Source organism: Trematomus bernacchii, unplaced genomic scaffold, assembly GCF_902827165.1.
Source record: "Trematomus bernacchii unplaced genomic scaffold, fTreBer1.1, whole genome shotgun sequence".
In the NCBI taxonomy this organism is placed as follows: Eukaryota; Metazoa; Chordata; class Actinopteri; order Perciformes; family Nototheniidae; genus Trematomus; species Trematomus bernacchii.
In genome coordinates, this window is record NW_022987689.1 from 6,862,963 (window position 1) to 6,886,961 (window position 23,999).

Below are 23,999 nucleotides of genomic sequence, written 5' to 3' on the forward strand. Positions count from 1 at the left end.
GGCCAAGCTACAGGGGATTCAGTTTATTGTATTTCCACACAGATAAAGTGCTTCTATGTGAACCACACTGACAGAGTTTTTCAAGCACCAAAAAACAATAGGTCTGAATTAATACTTTATCCGACATCAATGTAGGTATTCTTGAGAATGACACAGGCATATTGTGGACAATTTCATATTTGAAGTGAGGCAACAGTTTAAATATTTAGTTTGGGACTAATTTGACTTGCTGATAGCTTGAACTGAACTTTGTTATACATGTTGTCCCACATCTCTTACACTGGGACAAAGGAACATTTAAAAAAAGACAGCAACCAATGACTCTTGATAGACTTGAAAGATCTGAACCCTTGGATGTCACATGTATAAATTATTTACAAACAGCTTTATGTTTCGGGGTTTCAGACCCCTCATCCTCAGTATAGAGTGACTTGATGGGAAATAGCTCAGGTCATATGAGAAGCATGTGGTATTTGTGTGAGTGTGACCAGTCCGAGATGTAATTCCCCTTGGCTCGTCCCTGTCTGCTTGAACGGGCTGAAATGCAGAGAAGTTGCCAAATGCAACAGTAATGAACGAGGCTGTGATTAGTTATGACACAGCTGCTGATAGAGAGCATGCAGGCTAGACAAAAAAGGACATCCATAATGTATGCATGTTTCAATCAAATGTCCTGTTTCAATCGCTGAGAAGTTGCTCTTGTTATGGATTTGATTAGCATATCTGTAGGTGCTTAAGCACAAGGTGACAAGGAAAGGAAAGTGTGAGCATTAATCATTTCCAAGTGATGCTAAAGCTTTACTTTGATGAGTATGCAAAAATAGACTTAATAGCTCCATTTATCTCATTCTTTCCTCTCATATACAGGTATGATTTGTGCCACTTAGTCTCGTACTTTATTCCATCCAAGCCATCTGACGCATTCATGTCCGACCCACGTCCCACGTCCCACATACTCTAAAACTCAAATGTCATCCTATTCTATCCTAAATGTCAGCGCAAATGAAAGTCCTCCCAAAAGTAAGGCTTCGAGCAAGGAGACTGTCACTTGGCTGCTGTTTAAGACCCACGCTGGTATTAAATTCTTACATACATTTGCAACCATCATTTTTAACATGCCCTGCACCCATTCTGAAGACATCTTATGCAGTCACTGTGCACCCACCGGGATATCTTTTCCATTTTTCAAGGTGGAGCCATCAAACAAAAAAAAGAATTGTCAACGGAGCAGCAAATTATTTCATGACTTTGACGTACAAGATTTCTGGCTTCCAGTTTCAGCAATTGTGGGTGAAATACACAATATGACATTCATATTTTTCTTTCAACTATCTGGTTAAAGTAATGTCAAAGGCATGGTTTGGGATTTTGGAAGTAGGGTTGTATGAAGTACGAATGTCACAATACCAGAAATGCAGTAGTTGATACCAATACCAGTGACATTCCTCTATTCCTTGGCAGAGATTAAAACACAGTGCAGAACTGAGTCCTGCTGCAGGAGTAGAAGAGGTTTGTTGGAATGAACATTGAGTAACATCACCACAGGAGAGGAATCTTAAGAGGTGGATATCCCAGAACCTGAAAACTATAACATTTAGTGGAGAAGTTAGTGAGAAGGTACATTTTTGTCTGCTTAATGGGCAGGTGCACCAAGGCTTCAGCAGAGGAAAAACATGTGCTGTAGGATGTTTACGTGTGTGTAGGTGGGATTGGATCAGTGGTTGGAGTGGTGGGTGTTTTGCTGGACTTGGCCTCCACCAGTCATCATGACATGCCCGACCCCTGACCTGAGGGTTGCAGGCCAGACTTCTCCTTTCCTGCAATGAGCTGTTAACTGACCCCAGGGGCAATCAGTCAGGCTAGAAGAGTGTGTTTCTCTGTGTGTGTTCCTGTGTGTGAGTGTCTTTGAACCTCACTACCCTTTTGATCTGATTTACCCTGACAAGGCAAGAAGACCGAACAATAAAAATGTCTATTTTCTCTCTCTCTCTCCCTCTTTCGTTTGCTCCCTCTCTCTCTCTGCATGCTTCAGGCTGAATTGGGGAGATGATTAAATATAACAAACCAACTAAAGAGATGACATTCCCAAGAGTAATTTTGGAGCCCAAATCCCCATTTTGGATGCTATACTCATTATACTACATCACATTTTGGTGTTGTTTTGTCTCAGAAAGCCGGAGCAATATTACTCATAAGACACAGTAGATGAAAGGTTAAAATGCAAGCATTTCTAAGTTTGCAGCCTGTACTTGTTAGAGTGAGTTTTACAATCCTAATGACCACCAATGGGATGGTTTTGACCTGCTAACCCCATATGAGCCTGAGGAGACCTTTGCAGTCACGACTCTGGAACAACCTGTTGGAGTAAATCAGGCAAGCCAGTTATTTTTTGTTTGGATTGCTCCTAATAATGTCTATAGTTGCTATTATTTGTCTCTTTAAGTTTTGATTTGTGTCTCTTGATTGTCAATATAATTAAGTCACATAGCTAAATGTCTTTTTCTCTGGAAACTATTGATCTTTATTTAACCTTGATGATTTTAAGTTAACACATTTTACTGATGTTCTTTAAGATAATGGCATCTTTGGAAATGGGGTTTAAAAAAGGTTATAGTGCAAAAGCTAGCCAGCTATGCTAAGTGATCATGGTCAATATTTTATCTGCAAAATATCATCATTGTTATAGCATTATCATTGTGAGCAAATTAGCATACTGATGTTAGCAAAAAGCTCAAAGGCTACTTTTCAAAGCCGCTTTAATAAAAACAGCCTCTCCGTGACTCAAATGTAGTTTTGGTACATTGATGGAACACAAACTAGTGCTCTGTCGCGTTGTGCTTTTATTGGATGTGTTGTTTTAAATTCCTAAATTGTAATTTAATAAATCTAACTTATCTATATTTATTTAACAGTTATCTTTATATATATTTCTTGGTTTTGTCTATTGCAAAGTAACTTCATATTTTCCTCTCTTTCAGGCTCAAAATGCTATCATCTCCTTTCCTGTTTTTCCGCCTCTTCAATCTCTGCTCTGTCTCTTCGTTTTTCTTCCTGCCTGGCTGTTTAGAGAGACTCCCTAAACCGCACGCCCGAGAGCACACTGAATTGTGAATCCAAACAGCCGGAGCAGCAGCAGCAGATAGACAGGGACTGAGAAAGGGGGGAGGGGGGTAGTGGGAGATAAAGAGTGAGAGAGAGAGAGCGATGAAAACCATGCTTAGCGAGAGAGAGGCGCTCACATTGAAGCAGGCAACAGCTACAGCAACAGCCCGCTCCTCACCCATCCTCCCTTTCCTCTCTCATAATCCCACATCCACGCCGGGGGAGATGGAGGGCGCCCTGACCCGCTGAGGAGCACTGTTTGAAGGAGAGGGAAATCTCACCCCCCACCCCCTCCTGCGAGTGCCTGGATCATATCTTTGGACAATAACCAACAAGGAGTGAAAGGAGGTGTGTAAGCAAACAAGGCTGCCGGCGGGAAGGAGGGAGTAGGAGAGAAAGAGGAGGATGAGTGACAGGTCTAGTACAGATGCCAGGCTCTGAGAGTGAGGCGGAGACAGACTGAGGAGCGGAGGACCGGCACGTGTGGAGCAGCGTCTGCAACTTGTGGTGCCAAGAGGAGAGGAAAATAGATTTACCTACGCACACAGCTGGACAGATGAGGAGGCATCAGGGACCACGCTTCAGTCCTGGGTATGTACATTAATACTTCACACAGACTTGTTCATTTTCTCAATGGTTGCTGTGTTTTTAGCAATGGAGCACGCAGACACTTGAAACGCAACAGTGCGTGTTTGTAGATCTTCAGGGTTGACGACTACCCACCCTGACAAGTCTCCCTACTTGCCCTCAGTTACTTGCAGCATAGGAAGAAGGATGAGAGATTGTGTGTGTTTGTGTCCCTGGTCATGCTTTCTTACCATATACATCCCGTTCTAACGGTATTGTAAAGCACTGGAGGCATTTCATAAAGGGGTTTCGTAAGCGGTCAGAGTGATGCATGTAAATAAATCTCCACTGGCGAAATGTTGCCATGATTCATGATGCCGGACAAATTTAGCAATACCCTCATCCCAGCACTTGTTTTTTGTGGCTGTAGCATTGCTCATTACATTAACTTTGTGCCTGAGTTATGTGCAGTCATAAATTGTGAAACTAACTTATGTAGCTGCTGAAAAGAGATTGTAGCTAGGACTTATTAGTGCACTCTGATCTGAGACACATATAGCTCTGTTTACCCACGCTACACTGCAGGGCGCCATGTATATGACATGCGTGGCAATGTGTTATGTCATGTTGTGGTAGAGCGCATATGGCTTATAAAGGACTGTTCTTTCTTTCATTCTACCCGCCCAACTCTCTTTCTTCTCCCTCTTCCACCATCTTTCTCCGTTTCCAATTATAGGCTGTCACCTCTCCCCCTTTCCTCCTGATTCTATCTCCTGTTTCGTTCTCTTGCTAAGCAATTACCTTTACCTGACTCTACCCCTCCGGACAGCATGGCTGGCTAGGTTCCTGTCCACCTTTTTGACAGTCAAAGTGAAGGATGGGTGGTGATTTCATGGCCATTTTCTTAAAGTTGCCCAACCTGAGCAAAGAATAGCGTCAACACGTTAGCCACACATATTTGTGCTGCTCTCATTGGTTCAGAAGGGAAAAAAAGCCTGTGGAGGCTCTATGCCTCTAATCAAGCAATCAGTTCATTATTGCCTGGTCCTCATTAACTTGTTTTGGTTTCTAACTTTATCGCTGTCTGCAGTTTTGTCTTTCTGACAACACAACGTAAAAAAGACATACGCAGATAGAGCTGACGGCACATTGCTCCCAGCTAACTTTTGGTGCATGAAAAATAAATACTACCCATACAGCTCAATACTTTCAATACTTTATTGATACATATAGGTTTTTTCTAGCTCTTTCTGTTTATCCGCACTGGCAACAATCACCTCTTGACTACCATTTTACAACTCCTTCAGAGACGCACATATTTACATGAAAACGGGAACACACAAGTATAAACCTTTTAGCACAGCAGTGTGACGGCTTCCTGAAGGAAAGCATCACTGTCCTTTCTGCTGCTAAGCCTGGTAAATTGTGGGAAAAAACTCAGCTGTGTTTAGAGGCTTGAAATAAGGCATTACTGATGAGAACGACAAGAGGATGAGGACATGATTAACAGAAGGGGGAAGATGGGAATAGTGACCAAATCAAATAGGAGAAGATTGAGGCAATAATGGAAGAAAGTGAAGAATGTTGAGGAAATAAAATAGTCCTGACTAAAATATGAGAGAATGTGGGCAAGACATTTTGGCCTCGGTGTTAAGGGTGCGATGTCTTTTTCTTGTGAATGGACACGGCAGACAAGTGTTGGTTTTCAGCCAACCCTGGGGAAAAAAGGTGAAGAAAGACACAGATTGCCAGTGGAAGCGGAGGATGTTCATTTATTCATAAAAGCATTCTGCCTCTTCTCCTGGAAGGAGAATTGCGGCTCATTAGACGTTGGTTGATTTTGTTTTCATGTGGGGAAAGGAACATGAGTTGTTAGACACGCACTGAGATTGTAAACCAACAAAGGTTAGCCAAATTATCTTCATTTGTTTTCGTTGAATAGGAAAACTATGCACATACAATTTATTTGTATGCGTTATCCATTTTTTTTAAATGCACATTTAACTCTGTCCATATATTCGTGTAACAAATTGGAGCTAGCTGGGCAACGACTGAGAAACACAACATTTGATGAGCATGAACGCCTATCTAAAGCTGCCCTAATCAGATGTCTATTTGCATTGTGAAAGGTGTCATTCGCAGTGATGAACATGCAGAAAATGATTCTCATTAGAGCGTTTTAGTGGCTCTCAGGACATTTTAAGCAGGAAAGATCCAAGAAGTGTCTGTGAGCTGACTCCTCGTCACAGACACAGTTAGCTACTAAGCTTGTGAAGTATCAAACAGCTGAAGAGCACAATATTTACCTCATTAGTTGATGAACACCAACAGAGCTAATATAGTTTGCCCTGCATTTGTAATTTGTCCTGAAACATGATTCCAAATAGTGGATCATATTGTTTTATATCTGCTGGATGTATAAATAAATAACTGTTCACCAACATGATAGTAGAGCAATAGCTTGTACTGTTTGTTGATGGAAGGACCACCACATGTTTAAATGGACTGCTTAGTCTCACAAACGGGACATTTTTTATTTGATAGTTTATGTGTGAGGAACATTGTATTATCACTGCAGGTTGTAATGAATGATGGTCACAGCAATGAATATAAGACACAGGTTGCAGAACTCCTTTTAAGGATTTAATGCCTCAGCGGAGCAGGGACTTTGGGGAACATGGTAGTTACTGAAACACAGAAGGTTAGGACTTCAGGGGGAAAACTGAGTGCGATGAGAGGAGAGAAAGAGCTACGGCGGGCCATTTAGTGAGAGGATTTGATTGGGAAGGTGTGTGGGAGTGTTCAAGGAGCTTTGGATCTCAGTGTGTACACGAGTGTGTGCATGTATGATGGTTGACCTTGAGAAATGCACCAAGGGTCTTAACGGTTGTCCTTTGTGGAGGATTGCTGCTATAAGTATACTGAATGGTGATTGAGGTGTGTGAACAGAGAAGGGCACAACGCCCACCGCTATCTACCGGTACACACTCACACAACCTGCATGCCAATACACGCACAATAAAAACAACGGCCTTAATTAAACTGTTGAATTACAGCACAGAGGCTTTCGGTTGCATCAGAGGTCACTCACAAAACTGAATGTAATGGTCTTGCTTCCAATATCATCTAGTCCAACACCATGAGTGTGTACTGAGCTTATTAGGCTTTTAAGATGTCAGCTGAGTGTTGTCACACATGCTCAGTGTGGAATAAAGGGCATGATCTCAGTCAATAACAAACAAGTGGGCTTCTGTCTCTGGGAAAATAGCCAGCAGGTGGGAACCATGATTCCTCTGCAGTCTCACTGCTCTATTACAACCCCCCCGACCGTCTCCCCAACCTCCTCTTCCTCTCATCGTTGCTCTTTATTTTTTTCACTCCCCTCCCTCGCAATAAATTATATTTTCTTGCACCTTCCCTGATTTCCTCGTTCTGCCCTTTCACTTTCCATTTCGCTTACTTTAATTTACTTTCCCTGCTGTATTTTCTCAGACGTGACCCTTGTGCCTTGAGATTCTGTTTCAAGGCAATATTAAGTCTGTCTTTCTTTCTGTCTCTCTTTCTGTCTTTCTTTCTGTCTTTCTTTCTGTCTTTCTTTCTGTCTCTCTTTCTGTCTTTCTTTCTGTCTCTCTTTCTGTCTCTCTGCCATCCTAAGCTTCCCATATTTCCCATCTCGCTCTCGCTCTCTCTCTCAACTGCTTGGTTCTTATGGGAAAAATGTAAGGTCACCGGGGCATCTCTCGCCTCATAATTAATTTGCAAATAAATGCAAAATAGACTCTCAAATGGAAATTGGTGATCAAATTGTTCCTTTCAAATTATAAAAAACCATTGCTTGTTCAGAGATAAATTGCCCTAGCAGGTTTGTCCATCCCATTTTGTTGAAGGAAAAGGGATGGACACTGTGTCTATAGACGGGTACAAATTACATTTGTAAATATTCTTTCAATGACTGTTTACAGTTACACTATGGCTTGTCTCATTCAGCATAAAGCTTCTTACTTTGACACCTCTCTCTGAGCCTGCATAATAACAATTATTTTTCAACCCTAGAACACAGAATAAAAAACGATTTGAGACGAACAGTCTTTTTTCACAACATCACATAACTGCAGCAGTCATTATCATAAAACTACAAATGTAAGAAAATGTGCCAGCTCAGTGAAAAGTCCAGTTTGGTTCTTAAAATGGAAACTAGACAGAGCAGACAATTTGTTGACCTTCAAGCGAAGCAGACACATGTTGATGCTAGCTGGACTCCTCTATGATTCTCTGTTCAATCAGTACAGGTAAAGTTACTGGTTCTCAAGCTGCAGATGATGCGGAATACTACTTTGTAAAATGTTAATATAATATATCATCATCATTTTGTCTATGTGTTTATTTGACCAACTTTTGAGTTTGAATTTCTTCAGACCTTGTGATTTTGACTTCTTCCCAGTGTATGACCAGTTTTGGTTAGGAATTCAGGCACATTCAGAACAGAAGGTTTTTGTTGCTACAAATATAATAATGTATCTCTAAAAAACTAACTTCTCTCCTAAAACATGTGACCTAAATGAGAACTTTATGAGAGTTTTAAAAAAGACCTTTGGCCTCCTAACAATATCTGCAGTCGTGGGTGTTAGCACAGTAGGCTGGATTAAGAATATCAATTGCAAAGGCAGGAGCCTCGAGAGGAGTTGTGTCCGGCAACTGTGTGTGTGGCAAACCTCTCATTACCTGCCCTTCTTGAATTAAAGACTCGTGTTTCTCAGGCCTCATTAAATGTTGATGTGGTTCAGGATGTTTGTGGCTCATCTCACCTGTGCTTTCCCGTCCCTCTGCAGATGTCAATGAGATTGAGGTGAATGTGCACCTGTGTCCATATCTGCCTTCATTAATTGAATGTTAATCCAGGTTAAATAGTATCACCTTATTTCTTAATAATGCATCTCAATAAGGGCCACCCACAGGATGCAGGAGTTTTACTTTCTTTACTTTTCTTTTACTCTGTTTTCCTTTCTGCTGTGTGTACATGTGTGAGCATGTCTTTTTTTAGTACCTTATATGCTGGTTTGGTTTGAATGATGATGGTGTGTATGGGTTTGTGTGTGTGTTTTAACATCGAATGCCATCTGTAGAACAGACCTTTGGGCCAGGGGGGGACGTTATTCATTAGATTTAGCTGCATGACTTCTAGGCAAGAGCACTATCGAAGTGTGTGTTTGCACTCCTAGTCTCCTAACATACATAAGGTCAATCAGTCTCACTTGTATGCTTCACTTTTCTCCTCCTCTTCCTTGTCTTTTTCTCCATAGCAGTCTTTTCGCTGTTTCATCTGTGTTTCTGAGTGGATGAACAGCTTTCTGATCCGTAAGGACTCTGTTAATGAATGCTGTATTGATATTGATTTCTCCTCTGATCCCTCGGTTTGTTCATTCGTAATACAAACCAGGTTTTCGTGCAATGTGGAAAGGAGGGCTTAGCTGATAGCCATGATGGAGTGTTGTGACCCGGTCCTGCAAATTGGATTTTAATGATTCAAGTATCATTTCTTGAACACTGCTCTCTGCTCGAGGCAGAAATTAAAATGTGCTACCCTCTATGAAAGATCGAAGTAAAAAGGTCAGGAAATAAATGTTTTGCCTTTAAAGCTGAAACAGTGATAAAACACCCCAATGGGCATTTTACAGCATTATTAAATAATTAGGGCTGTCAGTCGATTAAAATATTTAATCGCGATTAATCTCATGACGTCCATAGTTAATCGCGATTAATCGCAAATTACATTTTTTATCTGTTCTAAATGTACCATAGAGGAATATTTTTCAAGTTTTTAATACTCTTATCAACATATGAGTGGACAAATATGCTTTATGCAAATGTTTGTTTATCATTGGAACAACACAACAACCTGGAACCTCTCTCTCTCTCTCTCTTCACTCTCTCCCAACCCTGTGTACTTCTTTGCGCTGAGCCAGTTGCTCAAACAGACAAGCCTGTTTACAGTTGTCGGCGAAATGCCGCTCCTCTGTCTTCATACCAGTCAAAGCATGAGACTGAAGTTCCCACTGTGGGTCAAAATAATGCGCTGTGATGTGCAGTCGCCACGTTGGATGCGATCCGAATTATCTAACGCAGCCCCTCGTCCTCCACAATGTTAAGCTGTAGCCACCCATTTAGCTATCGCTGTTGTTGTCCAGGCGTCTCCCCGGCAAACTTTCAAGCGTGGTCTGCCGCAAGCGAGCGGCAGGAGCGGGGTTATCAGCATGTGTGCTTGGCTTGCTGTTTAAAACACCTTTTTTTGTATCCATATATCTTGCTAGAATCTCCCACCATCCAACTGACTAACAACAACAACAACGTCAAGCCTTTGGGCTCTGAAACGACAGGGCGGGCCGAGGACAAATACACATACGTTAATCGCACGTTAAAATAATGAGCTATTAACGCGTTAACTTGACAGCCCTATAAATAATGTGATCTTTTTCAATTACTACTGGGTAGCACTCCACCCAGAGGAGTGATTTTTTTACTAATATTTCCAGAAATATATGTTATAAGTAAGGGATAATGTGCAGCAAGGCATCCGTATACCGATCACTGTCGGTGTTCATTTTTTATATTAAATACACAATACACTTTACATTTTTAAATAATTGCATTGCCTCTGCTAAGAAAATAAATAGTATGTTTAACGTTTTACCAAGGGCTGGAACTACGGTGACAGCAACGCTACTTAAAGCGATGGCAGCACTGATCAAGGTTTTCTGTAAATATCCAAGTCTTCTGACATTTTATTTTCCATTTACCAGTCTTTAAACACTTCCAGAGCCCAAACCGTGTTCCCGTTGGTGTTTTCTTCGTGACCCTAACCCTAACCCTTTTTCAGGGGTGATTTCTTTGACTTCCAGTGCTCTGTCTTTTGACCTTTTACCATCTGCTGTTTTTTTATTATCTTTACTGGGACAGTTTAGCAATCATAAATCCAAAGTTTTGTGCCCTCCACAAATATAAAAAAGAATATTCAAAAAGTATTCCATATTGTTCTCTGATGGAGGAAACTAAACTTTGTTGTCCACAGCTGACGTTAATTTTACTAGATTTATTTCTGCGGATTGATATAACTGCACATAGTCCCTGGATTATCCTTGCTAACGGTCTGTTCTCCTTAATAGCGATCTGTTAGTAAAAATATCCTGGAATATCCACATTAGCCAATCAGATTTGAGTATTCAACTAAGCCATGTAAATGTTTATTATAATTTGTATTCCCTTACTGGTGGAATTTCTCAAATGCAGTGCATGTAAGGGTTCTATTTCTGTCAATTTAATGTGGTTGTTCATTTTCACCACATTAATCTTCCTTCACCCTGCTGTGGGAATAATTAGTTTGGGTGAATGTGTAGATGCACAGATTTTCTGTTATGTCCTTCAGCACTGACCCCCCACTCTACTCACACACACACAGACTCACACACACATACATTTGGCTCTGAGGGAGCACAGATTCAGACATTATTTCTGCGTCACTGCTACACAAACAGGCTTGGAGAAGCCCGGGGACTGTTCACCAATGGTGTGTGTATGCACACACATAGACACGCACTCATTCAGGCAGGCACACATGTGCGTCAGCCTCCCTTCAGGACTTGAGGCATGTGGAAGTCACTTGGGGATGCCAGCACATATGTGTCGCTTTGTCCTTTATAAGTGTCATGTATAATAAAGAGGCCAGTAGTTGAGTAACTGTGTGAATGTATACAGTATCTGCTAAAGGTTAGTCGCCTCTTTAAACTGAAGTCTCTCCTTGCTTGACTTCTTCTCGTGTATACAGCAAACTTACTAACATCATGTGCTTCACTGCGTGGCGCCTCTGTGTGTTCACTAGTTAAATTGGTCCTTGGCTTGTTGCCTTTCAGCAAAGCAGCATTTGAAAGCAAATTCAAGAGAACTTCCTATTTTGTTTAAAACAAAAAAGAAAACAAGTGGAGAAAAGAGGGCTGAATTATTTTTAGATTTTTGTTTTGTTTACTGAAGTAAAGAGAGTTTGGATGGACTTGCGTGACTGACTGTGTGGAGTCCTGTGTCCCCTGACTCGTGTGTTTCAGCTGCTTGTTAAAGTGACTTGTTTGTTTAGAGAGGACAAAAGCCTGTGGCGAGTTACTTATTTTTCTTCTTTTCTTCTTGGTTCTCCTTCTGGTACCTTAGTTCCTCTAACTAACCGTAATAGTCCGATCATAAGACGACCCGTTTTGTCCAACAGCTGTTTTTGGTAAATAGTTGTTCAAGATAAGAAACAGTTTATTTCAGTCCTGTTTGGAAAGTTTCCCCAGGATAATATAATGCTAGGTGAGAAGATAATCCTAATTCTTATAAACCTTTTACCTGTAAAAGGGAAACTTGCAATACTTCCATCAAAGTATAATTTGTTCCGGCACACTCCCGTCAGACTTTTGAAGCAACACAATAATTGTCTCTGGTGTTGGCATTTTTTAGACTGTTTTGTTTTGAGCTCTTTGTAAAAATGTCTGTAATAGACGGTTTGTTATTAATAGATGTGATTGACTTTGTTGAACTTGTCTGGTATTGATTTTTTTTGAGAGCCGGCCAGTGTCACCATCATATATATAGAATATCTGATTTTGTGAATACTTAAATGTCTAGTATTCAGATATGACTCGAAATACTTTCACGTACAGTATTTATCCCAATAAGGTATTTATAAACTTTTGATTTATTCCTCTCCTGCTTGGTTTTCCTCGTAGCCTGTCAGCTTTATTCTCAGTTGATACACTATGCTGTGTCAGCTGCACCTGTGGGTGAGGGATTTTACTGAGCAGCTACTTGAAGGCATTCATCTCCACCTCCACTTTCTTTTACATTTTTAAGTCTTTATTCCTGGATCTCTTGTTTCCCCTCTCTCCACTCACTCTTGTTTCATCCTTGTTTCACACTTTTCTGACCTGGGCCCTCCACTGAACCCCACCTCACCCCCACCCCCCTGCTATTCCTCCTTCCTTTTAAAAATGGAGTCATGAATTTATTATGTGAATCAAAATAGAGCAATGACTCTTTGTCCCCATCTCTGGATGTCATTGGTCTAGAATGAATAATTCAGCCACCGTGGTTGAAGTTAGGATCGGGGGGGGGGGGAAAGGGAATTATTTTGGAGCCGCACCATTCAGGCTATTTTCGAACGGCGAGCTGTCAGCGTCTTTCCTGCAGTGCTCACTCTTTTCTTCTCGCTCTCTATCATTCCTCCCACCAGTTAGCGCGCTATCACATGAAGATAGAACAGATTCTTCTCTGTCTCCTCTGTCCTTGGGAAGGACTGTGTACTAAGCAGATAGGATGGGATTGGCATTGCACAAGTCAGCCTAGCTCGATGTGTGCTGGTTTGTTTTGTGTCTTGGTGTGTGTTTTGTGTGTGTGTGTACATGTCTTGTGTTTATTCTTGGCTGTCACCATAATGTGTTGCTTGATAGGTTTGTGCATCTTCCAGCACCAATCCCGAAGGATGTTTGTCAGTACGTTAAGTGGTGATTATGGATGCTGTTTTCTCCAGATTTCTGCTGAATAGCTTTGATGGCATAACATGCACCAGACAGTTTATTTCATCAGCCTTTTCCCTCAAAGACAGCCATTGATCTCATTACGGAGCGCTTGCTGCCTCACTCTCTTTGACTCGCATTCGATGTTTGCGGTTAAAGAAGTGGAGTGACACTTATTGAATGCCCCAAAAGGAGTTCCACAAGCCCTCAGTTTGCATGATGCTTGACGAAGAGGAAATCACAGGTGAAAGGCTTAAGTGCTTATTGCCTTACATCAGAGGGTCTGTATGGGAAGCAAAAATGGTGCAGCCAGGGAAAGCATGACCCTGCAAGGCTGGAACAGAGGCCACTGAGCGGTCAACCACCTACACATCCATACATGCTATTCACATGGACAAAAGTACATTGTGCGCACATAAGGTCAATCATGCGCTTGGATACACACACATGGATGCAGATGCACACTTGGATGATTATTCTCGGCCTCCTGGGGCATCATTGAAACTTTTCAGCCGTGACCTCGCTAAGAGGGAGAGAGGGAGCGAGATGAGCATTAGAGGGAGCAAAAATGAGAGACAGAGAGTCCTTGAATTTTAACCGGATGCTCCCTGGGGAGAACTCCAATCATCTCTGTGTGTCTTCAATGCCAGAGTCCCACAGCTTTCTTTTTAGTAGCTCAAGCACCCTGACTGCTCTGATATTCTTTCAGGGGAACTCGTCTGCTATCGCTCACTTTTGAGCTGCTTTTCGGGACAAAAAACCTTTGATGAATCAGTGGGAAAGTGTTTCTCTTATCCGGTTCTAGCACTAGATAATGACATTCCTCCTGCGTTAGCCAATTCTTTCAGAGCAGAGGAGGTACCAGAGGATAAATGTCACTATTGGTTATCAGTAATGCGATCACTGTTTCAACTACATTATCCCTATGGTAGTGTGTGGGTTTTTTAAAGGGATATTTTTGCAATTTGAATTTTATTTGTGTAGTTCTAGCTGTCCTTGGCATAAACAGGGGACTTAATGAGGTCAGAGAAGACAGCAACATTGCTATGTTGAAGAAAGGTTGTAAATAAATCAACAAATTGAGGCTTGAGGCTTCACCAGGTATTACAGGACATGTGTGCTTTAACATATACAGTATCAAGGCGTCCGGTGGGCCTTTTCTGAGCCCCAGTAAGTTAAACTCTTCTCCAGAGGCATTATTTGACAATAGCTGTGTAGTGGGAGCTCCAGTAACTTTAGGGATTGGAGCAAACACTCACTATATTTTGAGTTTTCCAATATTCCCTTATACAAGACCAGTGGCGACTGGTCATTAGGGGCAGGTGGGGCACAGCCCCACCTAGTGTCAGCAGAAAGTATTACAAATAATGATTACAAAAAAAGCAAAAAAAAAAAAATATATATATAAAATATATTTTAAGATCATGTTTAATCATCTGATTCGTCTGTACATTGCTGTTTTAGTCTGTGTTCTTCTAATTAGTGTGTCTACAGTCACAGTGTGTGCCTATTGAGCTGTTTAGAGCCATGTGGGACAAAACCTGATCATGCCCCTTCCTCTCGCTGTGAAGTGAACGGTGACTGTAAAAACTTCACTGCGCATGCTCAGAGTATTTTCCTATTTAATGTGTGTGGCAAAAAAATAATGACCAGAGGGGCACGGAGCTGCCATCCCCACCATACGTCATCTCACATCATTCAGAGCTGATTGGCTGTAAGTACGTGTGCCGCGAAAAGTGTGGTGTGTGTGAAGAGGAGACGAGAGAGCTGCAGTGGCGCGTCCTAAAACCAGGAAGTAAGCACAAAAAAGCAATGAGATTTCTCCAGAGGATTTTAGAAAATAGCTCGAAATAAGATCTGTGGGAAACGTACCTGTTAGATAAATGCACGTTTTGTTCAGCCGGATAACATCCACATGTCTACCCTACTTTTATAATTTTTTATCATAAATGTATCGATTAGATTTATGATAGACTTTTGAAACTACAAGAAGATAAGGAGGACTTTTACAAAAAAGTAATAGAAATGTTTGTCCAGAAGGATAGGCAAATGGACTTCATCTTCAAGTCAAGGTAAGACCGCAATTTTATTGAAAATGGGATCTTACTAAGAGAGAACAATTCAATATTTAAATGATAAAATTACATTTTTTGGGTATCCTTTTGTTGAACTGTCTGTTTAAAATTAATCGAAGCATCAGACAAAAAAAGCTTTTGAAAATAATATTATATTTTGGTTTAGGTCAAAATATAATATTTGTAAACCTGAAGAGTCAGTGCCAGTGCCTCACCAGCCATGAACCTCACTGCACGTCACAGCAGAAGCTTATATATAGACATCTAAGTTTTTTGTGCCCCACCACTTTTGTACATATAAAAACGCCACTGTACAAGACACAGATATTGAGATTGAGAGATAATTATTGACCTTGGAAGCAGCAGTTGACAAAGCAATTTCATTGGTAGCTGTTCACATAATTTCGACTGTATGACAAATTCATTCTTGACATTAAATGTTCCCATAGTGCTGGTTTTTAGCAGCTCTTAAGCTTGGTCTGTTGGTTGGTCTTAAAACCCTCCCCACCCTTAGAAGACCACTGTTTTCCCCTAGTGAAATTTGGCATGGAGGTCAAGGGATTGTGAAGGTCTGTTTGTGGGAATGCATTACTTTGTTGTACATGCGCAATGCTCATAATCAATTGCAGCTATTGTGAATTTGCCTGTTTTCATAATTTCTAGCTTTTTCACACACACTTCTTTTTCAGCTGCCCACAGTATATGACCTTTCTAGAGACGTCCTACCGTGTGATCCCACTCCTCCTCTTCCTCCTCCTCCTCCTCCTTCTCCTCCTCCTCCTCCTCCTCCTCCTCCTCCTCCTCCTCACAATGATCTGTTTCTTATCATCACCTGAGCTCTACAGTGTTTACAGAGCCACATGTATGTGTGTATACATACGTGTATACGTGTGTATGTGTATATGGGGGTTTTTGATCCTCCTCTGGTGAGAAGAGCATCCTGGAAATGTGATGATCGCCTGACAGTATGTCCTGTGAAGCACCATCTTCTTACATACACAGAGCTGACGCACGCACACGCGCACACACACACACACACACACACACACACACACACACACACACACACACACACACACACACACCACACACACACACACACACACACACACACACACACACACACACGTGCTCTGTTGGTGTTGAACATCCACAAGCTGAACGGTTTTATCAGTGCTCAGGGATTGTCACCTTTGTTTAGTTAGTACAAAGGATTCAGCTCTCTCCTGCTTTCTTTTATTCTGCATCTACATCCTTGTCACTCCATTTCCCTCCCCACGTCATACATTCCCATTTTTTCCGCCTTCACCTCTATTTTTCTGTGTTTCACACCCCCCTCTTTCTGCCCCTTCATCCCCACATCTGAAACGGTAGCAACGGCTCCCATTGGTTGCGCTGACGGAATCAGAGAAACGGGCAGCCAATACGCTTTCGGGCTAACAGGGTCACCATTATCCATGAAGCACTGCAATTACTCTGCCGTCTACATCCCTGCCATGTATGCATATGTAATGTATTCGCCGTCCTTGTACCTATACTGCACTTCCCTTTACATGAACATCCTTCTTGGCGATATGGTTTATTAACAACAGCTCGACAGAGAGTCATCTTATATGCTGTGGGAATATTTGTCAATGTATTCCATATTATATTTTGTGCATTTTTAGACCAGATGCAATTTTAGAATTTGAAATGTATGCGATTTATGGTAAATTTGCAATCAGTTCATGCATTCAGGTCAAAGCTATGTTCATATTCATTGTAACTGTTCTCCCCCATGTCATTGCGGCACCATGCTGCTCTTCAAAGACTGGGGATGGAAAGCTGTCACACTCTCCCCCTCCCCCTTTATTCTCCAACTCATTTCTTTTCCCGCTGTTTACTTGCCACATCGACAGTTATATATTTGTACCAGTCAGTCAACCAGAATGCATTCAGCTGTGCAAATTACACAAGATTCCCCTTCTTTCTTCTTTGGACAGATGTGGCCTTTTCACTCAGTAAAATGGCGCTGACATCTTGCATGTTACAGACTGAGAATATTTTAAATGCAGAATTTCTCTCAATATGTTATCAAGCAACATCAGGATTTCTGGGCGTCTCTTCTGGCATCTGACTGAGAGTCGGACCTGATTTGCATCATTAGATTCTCTCAACTGTGGAATAGCTTTGACCTTCCTCCATCATTAGTGACAGTGTCCCTCTTATCCCCCGCTTTCACTCCTCTTTCCATCACTTATTACCTTTTCTCAATGTCCATCATCTCCTCCCCTGATGCCCAAATATATCAGTTGCTCACACTGTGGGAATATTATGCAGCTCTGCGCTTATCTATTTCAATCTCCTCCATTCAATTTCTTTTCATCACACTTCTTGTGGTCTTCTTATACGCGGTGGTATATTTAGGGGCGTCAACTGTCTTTGTTTTAAATTCACTGTTTGGCTTTCACCTACCTAACAGTTCGGAGAATTTAATCAATTTCTCTTCTTCTCCGAACCGAAGGAATATAAAAACACACTTATATATACACACACACACACACACACACACTGAGCTGTACAGGGTGAAAAAGGGGCTGTTGCATTTCAGGTGAGGTGTCTCCAGGGAAATGTTTTTACTTAGCAGCAATCGCCTGCTATCATTACAATCTGCGGATCCTCTGTTGACGCTGAAATGAAGACGTGATTTAACTTCTCAATGACCAGCCCTTGGGATAACCCCACCATATTTGTTATCTGGAAAGTCATTAGCCTTTAGAAAGGAAATGACACTAGAAATGAGCTCCCTTCGTGTTTTGTCTGGAGCCCCGTAATCAGAACTGTGATGGCTGGCTTTTAATGGAGAGGATATTCTTCTTTGGCAACAATATGAGACCTCGTTCATCAGCATGACCCGCACAATTCTGCACTGCCATGGACAAATAAGACGAATAAATATTCTGTGAGTATTTAATAAACTTGAGAAAATAACATCAAATAAAGCTCAAGGCGATGACCAAGCTTTTTGGAATCTTGTTTGAGATAATTAATGAGTCATTTCAATCCACACCAGTATTAAGGCCACAGATCCCCAAAGGGAAGACAAATTCTAGGCTCTCCAGTCACTTGTCAGACTGTGTGTCACTCAAAATGATTGCTGTCTGCATGTGTGAATGTTTTTCCCCTAGAAAAGGGTCAGGTTTAATTAAATGATTTCATCTCCCTGCTATTCTTGTCTTTATCTCTAACTTGCCCTCTTGTTAATACTGTAATAATCTCTGACTTGCTGGTTAATTACACCCCAGGATAAACAATTGGCACACTAAATGCATTTCCTGAACACACTTTTAAGAAAGCCATGTAAACACAGGCTTAAACGTGTGTGTGCACAATTTGTGTAGCTTCAGCAGTGAACGTACACAACATAATGACTTGTAAGGCTTCTATCTGTATACCTGCTGGCTGGGGTCCAACCCTCTGATCTGAAGCAAGCTCTTCATTGTTCATGATAAAACATTATGGTGCTCATATTGTAACGTTTCACACAAACTGGAACATGTGCCATTTTAACACATCACAGCCACTCTGATTGGATCAGAACTGAAAACATATCTTTTTAATTAATACATTGTTCAGCGTAAGGAAATGGGCTCTGTAGTTGCTCCAACCTGCTCACTAATGAGGCAAAGTCCCATGATGGATAACAGGATTTGTATCAACTGCCATGCTGCAACTACTGAATGCAGATGAATGTGGTTAAAATATGTAAAACATTCTTTACTTTACTTTCAAGCCACATCACAGACAAATGTTCATCTATTTGTGATGGACAATTACGTATTCTCTCTAACTTTGACCTGCCCAAAGCTTGTCCATGCTGTGCGTGTGTTTGTTCATACGAGTCATAGCTACCTGTGACATAAGGCAGTATATGTTTGGAGCTTTAACAGACCTAAATGTAGTGATAATGTGTGGGTGACTTGTGTTGAGTTATAAACCAATATGTTCCCCTTTTAGCCCTGGCATTTCACCAATGTCTGCTGACTTAGTTGAAATGGAGATTTATGATAACGCCGTAACCCCTGAACCTCCAGATTACATGACTTAATGAAGAGTTGGAGGGGAAAAAGTGATGTCGGATGGTAGAAATCGTGTTTGCGGGTGCCCTAAGAAGGAAACCAATAGACGTAACACCTGAGCAGACACCATGTGGTTGCAGGCAAGGTTATCCATCTAATAAGCTCGATTCCTGGGCCACCCTCTGTTGTTTGTTTACTACACTATATGAATCTGCCTGAGTGTGTGTGTGTGTGAGTGCGTGTGTGTGTTTGTTTGTGTGTATTTCTGTGTCTGTTTTCCCAGTATGTGTAGCCATGTGCTCAGGTTTGAGCCAGAGAAAAGCAGGTCAAAACCCTGCAGGGTGTCAGAATCATCAAAATAGCTACTGCTAATTAAATGTGCCAGTTCTCGAGTAAAACAAAAGGATCCTTGTTGTGATCCCCTAAATGTGAGGGCTGCCTGGTTTGTTTTCAACATTTTACAACCTAAGATGGCCAGAGAAACTATTTACCCCTTCTCAGATTAATTGCCGACACATTTTTTACAGACCTACATGATCCCCTGAGGAAAAATGCTCATGACTTTGGTGTTCCTCTGACCTTTTTTTAGTGCCACCATGAGGTTCACATTTGTCAAACTTAGTGAAATGTATAAACAGCACAAAATGTTCATCTGCCAACAACTAATATTTCCTTCAGCATCCATTGAACTTCATGTTTAGTGATGAACTAAGATGGTAAACAATTGCATGGTAAACATTATACCTGCTAAACTTCATCTTGTTAATGTGTCACATATGTGAATGTTAGCACTTAGCTCAAAACACCACTGTATAGCCTTACAGAGCCGTTAATACAAAGCTTTTTGAATTGATATTACAGTTTTCAATGCAGATGATCCAGGTTTAAATGTTTTTAAAAAGCATGCTGTTAGGACAGGACTATTGTGTGTGTGTGTGTGTGTGTGTGTGTGTGTGTGTGTGTGTGTATATATATATATATAGTATAGTATTATATCAAATACTATTTGATTATATATCTTCATGCATGTATGAATGACTAGGAAAATTACAATATATAGGTCTAAATATTGAATTTATTACGTGTCAAATAATATACATTTTAATTTATGTAAATGCGTGTTTGTTCCATAACGGTCAGTAATGCAAGGTTGCCATAGAAATGCAACAGATGGTACACACAGGGCTATGGATAAAACCATAGGTGTTTGTTCTAGTTTTGATGAGAGCAAACATCGTTTGAAGTGATTCATTGGATGCTGCAGTGTTCTGTTTTTGTTCTTCCTTTTAATCCCACCATCCCTCTGTGTATATTCATCACAACTGTCAAACACAGGACTCTCTTCAGCTGTCAGATTACACCCAGAAGAAACGCATTGACAAAGAAAGAGAGAGAGAGATTGTGTGAAGCTTTACTTGTAGGGTTACAGTTTCTTCTATTTCGGTTGTCGAGGGGATTCCACATAAAGGTTTAAATACCAATGCTGTGAAATCTGAGACACTGAAAACTATCTAGCGCGTGGTTCGTGATGGGAATACTTTCGACCAATTTACATTTTTCAGTTATTACTGTAATCTGACCCACTAGATGGGATCAACTGTAACAGAATAGATGGTCAGGCGTTCTGCGGGGTGGATGGTTTAGAAAATCGTTCACATAATTTCTCTTTACTGGCTCAGTTGCTGTGAACACGGAGAAAATAATTAAAGCGTGGAAAAATGAATATGAAGATACAATCACTTCAGAGGATTGAAACATGCCTACACACAAAAACACACACGCACACTTCATTAATGTCTGTCATGGATTTGATGCTCTGGACTGCACAGTACTGTTGCTCATTATGGCAGAGAGGAAAATACAACGCCAGTTTTGAGTGAGAGCAAAATCTAGCAAGGAACAAAGTCACACGACATCAAAGAAGTAAAGCAAAAATATTTCTCAATGTAAATGTTCACAGTGACACAATTTATACAACATCCTATCTGCTCAAGTAAGATATATACCGCGAGAAAAAACATGTCTAGTTTAAGAAACAAGAGAGTGAAAGAGTCATCAGCACCGAGACATTCAAAACCAATGAGGAAGTTGTTATACTGTCTTATAGTTGATTCATTGTAAAGGATGTTCTCTCCAAAATATCAACTTTGCATTTGTGAATTTTATCATCCATTGCTGTCAGCTTATTACATTTATTTTATTACATTTCTTAGCACAAAAACCTTCATTTTACAGCAAGATAAGCACTTTGTTTATGTTTACATGTACATAGCAATCTAACTCCGGACAGGCTACTAATGCACGGTTCATATTTACATACATTTACATTCAAGTCATGACCCTTTAATAAGTAAACTGGGATTGATAGATAGATGGATAATTTGATAGATTTCAAAGGTCCTGTCCCCCAATGATACAAATCTGTAAATAGATCCTAATTGCACTAAATCTTACTGGTTCTTCGGTACATGGTCTTCTCTTATAAGTTTTGAACACGGTCGGGGGACCTGGTAAGTAGGTATCTGGATTGGATGAGAAGTATATGAGTACAGAAAGGCATGCTTTATATTAGGGTGTCTGTGGGGTCTTAACAAGTATTAAAAGTTGATAAATCAATTTAGTGAAAATTAAGGCTATTAAAAAGTATTAAACGGCATTTTCCAAGGTATTACATTTTGTAGCTTGTTTTCAATAAGTATATCAATTGTCCAAAGAGGTTGTATTCTACAGTCTGCCTGAATGTAATTATTGCGTAGGTGTGTAGTGTGATTCTGTGTAGTTTATTTATGGCATCCCGTTGGATTTGACGTCATCTGAACAGGACATCGTACGCTCACTGCTTGATAGCGCGTGAAGGTCCGTTTACGCCGGTTGTTAAACAACATCGTTATGGGGAAATGCAAGTTTGCGTCCAAATGGTTGGAAGATAAGGAGGAAGGACAATCAATACTGTATATAGTCAATGTGAGGTAAAGTGTGTCGCCAATGTAACCGGTTAACACTCGAAGTGGCGATGAGGTCTTAAAATGTATGGAAAGGGTCTTAAAAAAGGTCTTAAAAGGTATTAAATTTGACTTGAGGATTCCTGCATATACCCGGTATATGATTTAGTCCATGTGACTAATCACTTTGAGTTTGCTCCTGAAGTGAAACTGATACACACCAAAGCTATCGGAAATCTGATCTAGTCTGATTTACCATTCAGACTCCCTGCTGTGCCAGCCACCCCTCACTGAGGTCTAGGTGTTGGTAAAGTTCAAAATGAAACATGTGACACACACACACACACACACACACACACACACACACACACACACACACACACACACACACACACACACAGGAAATCAACCTTTTGGGCTCATCTCCCTTCTATTCAACTTGGTGTTGTCTAGCTTTAGCCCACACAGACGGCTTCTGTCTGAATGCAATAAACATTTATATTGTGTTTTGTGGTAAATACATTTTTTCACCAGTGACATTTAGCTCTGGAATAAAGGTGATGATGATTCAGAGATGAAGTGGGACACGACTATGGCACGTGATTCCAACACAGGTGCCACTGTGCTGCATGAATGTGTTGTTTGTTTAAAAATCTAATGAAAGAACACGGCAGTTATGGAAAGGTATTTCTGTCTCAGAGAGAAAGATCAGCATCACGCGGTTTCTAAGACCCGTTTCATAGTGGAGACGTAATCACCTCTGTTTTCCAGAACTGTGTGCTGCATGCATCGTGTACGTAATTTGATTGATTCGATTGGTACTCATTCAAATTGAAATGAAAGGCTAAAAAACTTTTATAAGATGAAGTTAACGGTTTATACATAAGTGTAGTTGGTCAATTTGTTTGGTCCCAGTCATGGTATTATTCTTTATTTTTGGAGATGTAAGAAAAAAAAGGTCTTACAAGTTTTTTTTATCTTTGTACAGAAAACATTGAAAACACCCTGGTGGCAAAATTGTTCAACATGAATTGTACTTTTAGCAAGAGGAAAGTAAATAGTTCTGGGAGTGTGTGAGGTTTTTGCAGAAGTTATTTGAGGACTGTGAGAGACTCTTTCCCCTTAATGAACACGCAGCACATAGACTTTTATTTGTTGTCTTGTGGGGTTTTATCTAAGCTTGTTTTAGCTTTTGTTTGTGTTGTTGTTCCTCTGTGGCTGTCAGGCGTTGTTGTTGATGCACTGTGCATCCTCTGCTAATGTTCAGTTTCAGTGCAGTTTTTGGCTGACTTTGAAGTTGGATGGGTCTGGAGTTTGGCTTCCTCAGCAAGTGCTCCTTCTCACTAACTAACTCTTGGCATTGGTGGCGTGTCACTTTTCTGTGCTTCTCAAGAAAAATGCAGACATGCTAACATCAGCTCAGAGAAATCACAGACCTGTGAAGTATTTTGGGACCACCTGGTTGGAGGGGAAACTACAGTAGGATGAGTCAGAAAGCATCTCCGGTTTTGTGAAACATCATCCCCTGTACGAGGAGACAGTCAGCTGCAGAGGGGTGATGCTTCCCTAAAGGATGGTGTGTGTGTGTGTGTGTGTGTGTGTGTGTGTGTGTGTGTGTGTGTGTGTGTGTGTGTGTGTGTGTGTGTGTGTGTGTGTGTGTGTGTGTGTGTGTGTGTGTGTGTGTGTGTGTGTGTGTGTGTGTGTGTGTGTGTGTGTGTG

At 40.9% G+C, this 23,999-nt stretch overlaps 1 protein-coding gene across 1 annotated transcript in view; it reads left to right on the plus strand.

The window, feature by feature from the left end:
* The first annotated feature begins 3,240 nt into the window (after nt 1-3,240).
* The window catches only part of LOC117488649 (leucine-rich repeat and immunoglobulin-like domain-containing nogo receptor-interacting protein 3), a 37,109-nt gene continuing 16,350 nt past the window's right edge, over nt 3,241-23,999 (plus strand). Inside the window, exon 1 of the mRNA XM_034137664.1 lies at nt 3,241-3,693. The gene's annotated coding sequence lies outside the window, so the exon portion shown is untranslated. The remainder of the gene's footprint in view (nt 3,694-23,999) is intronic.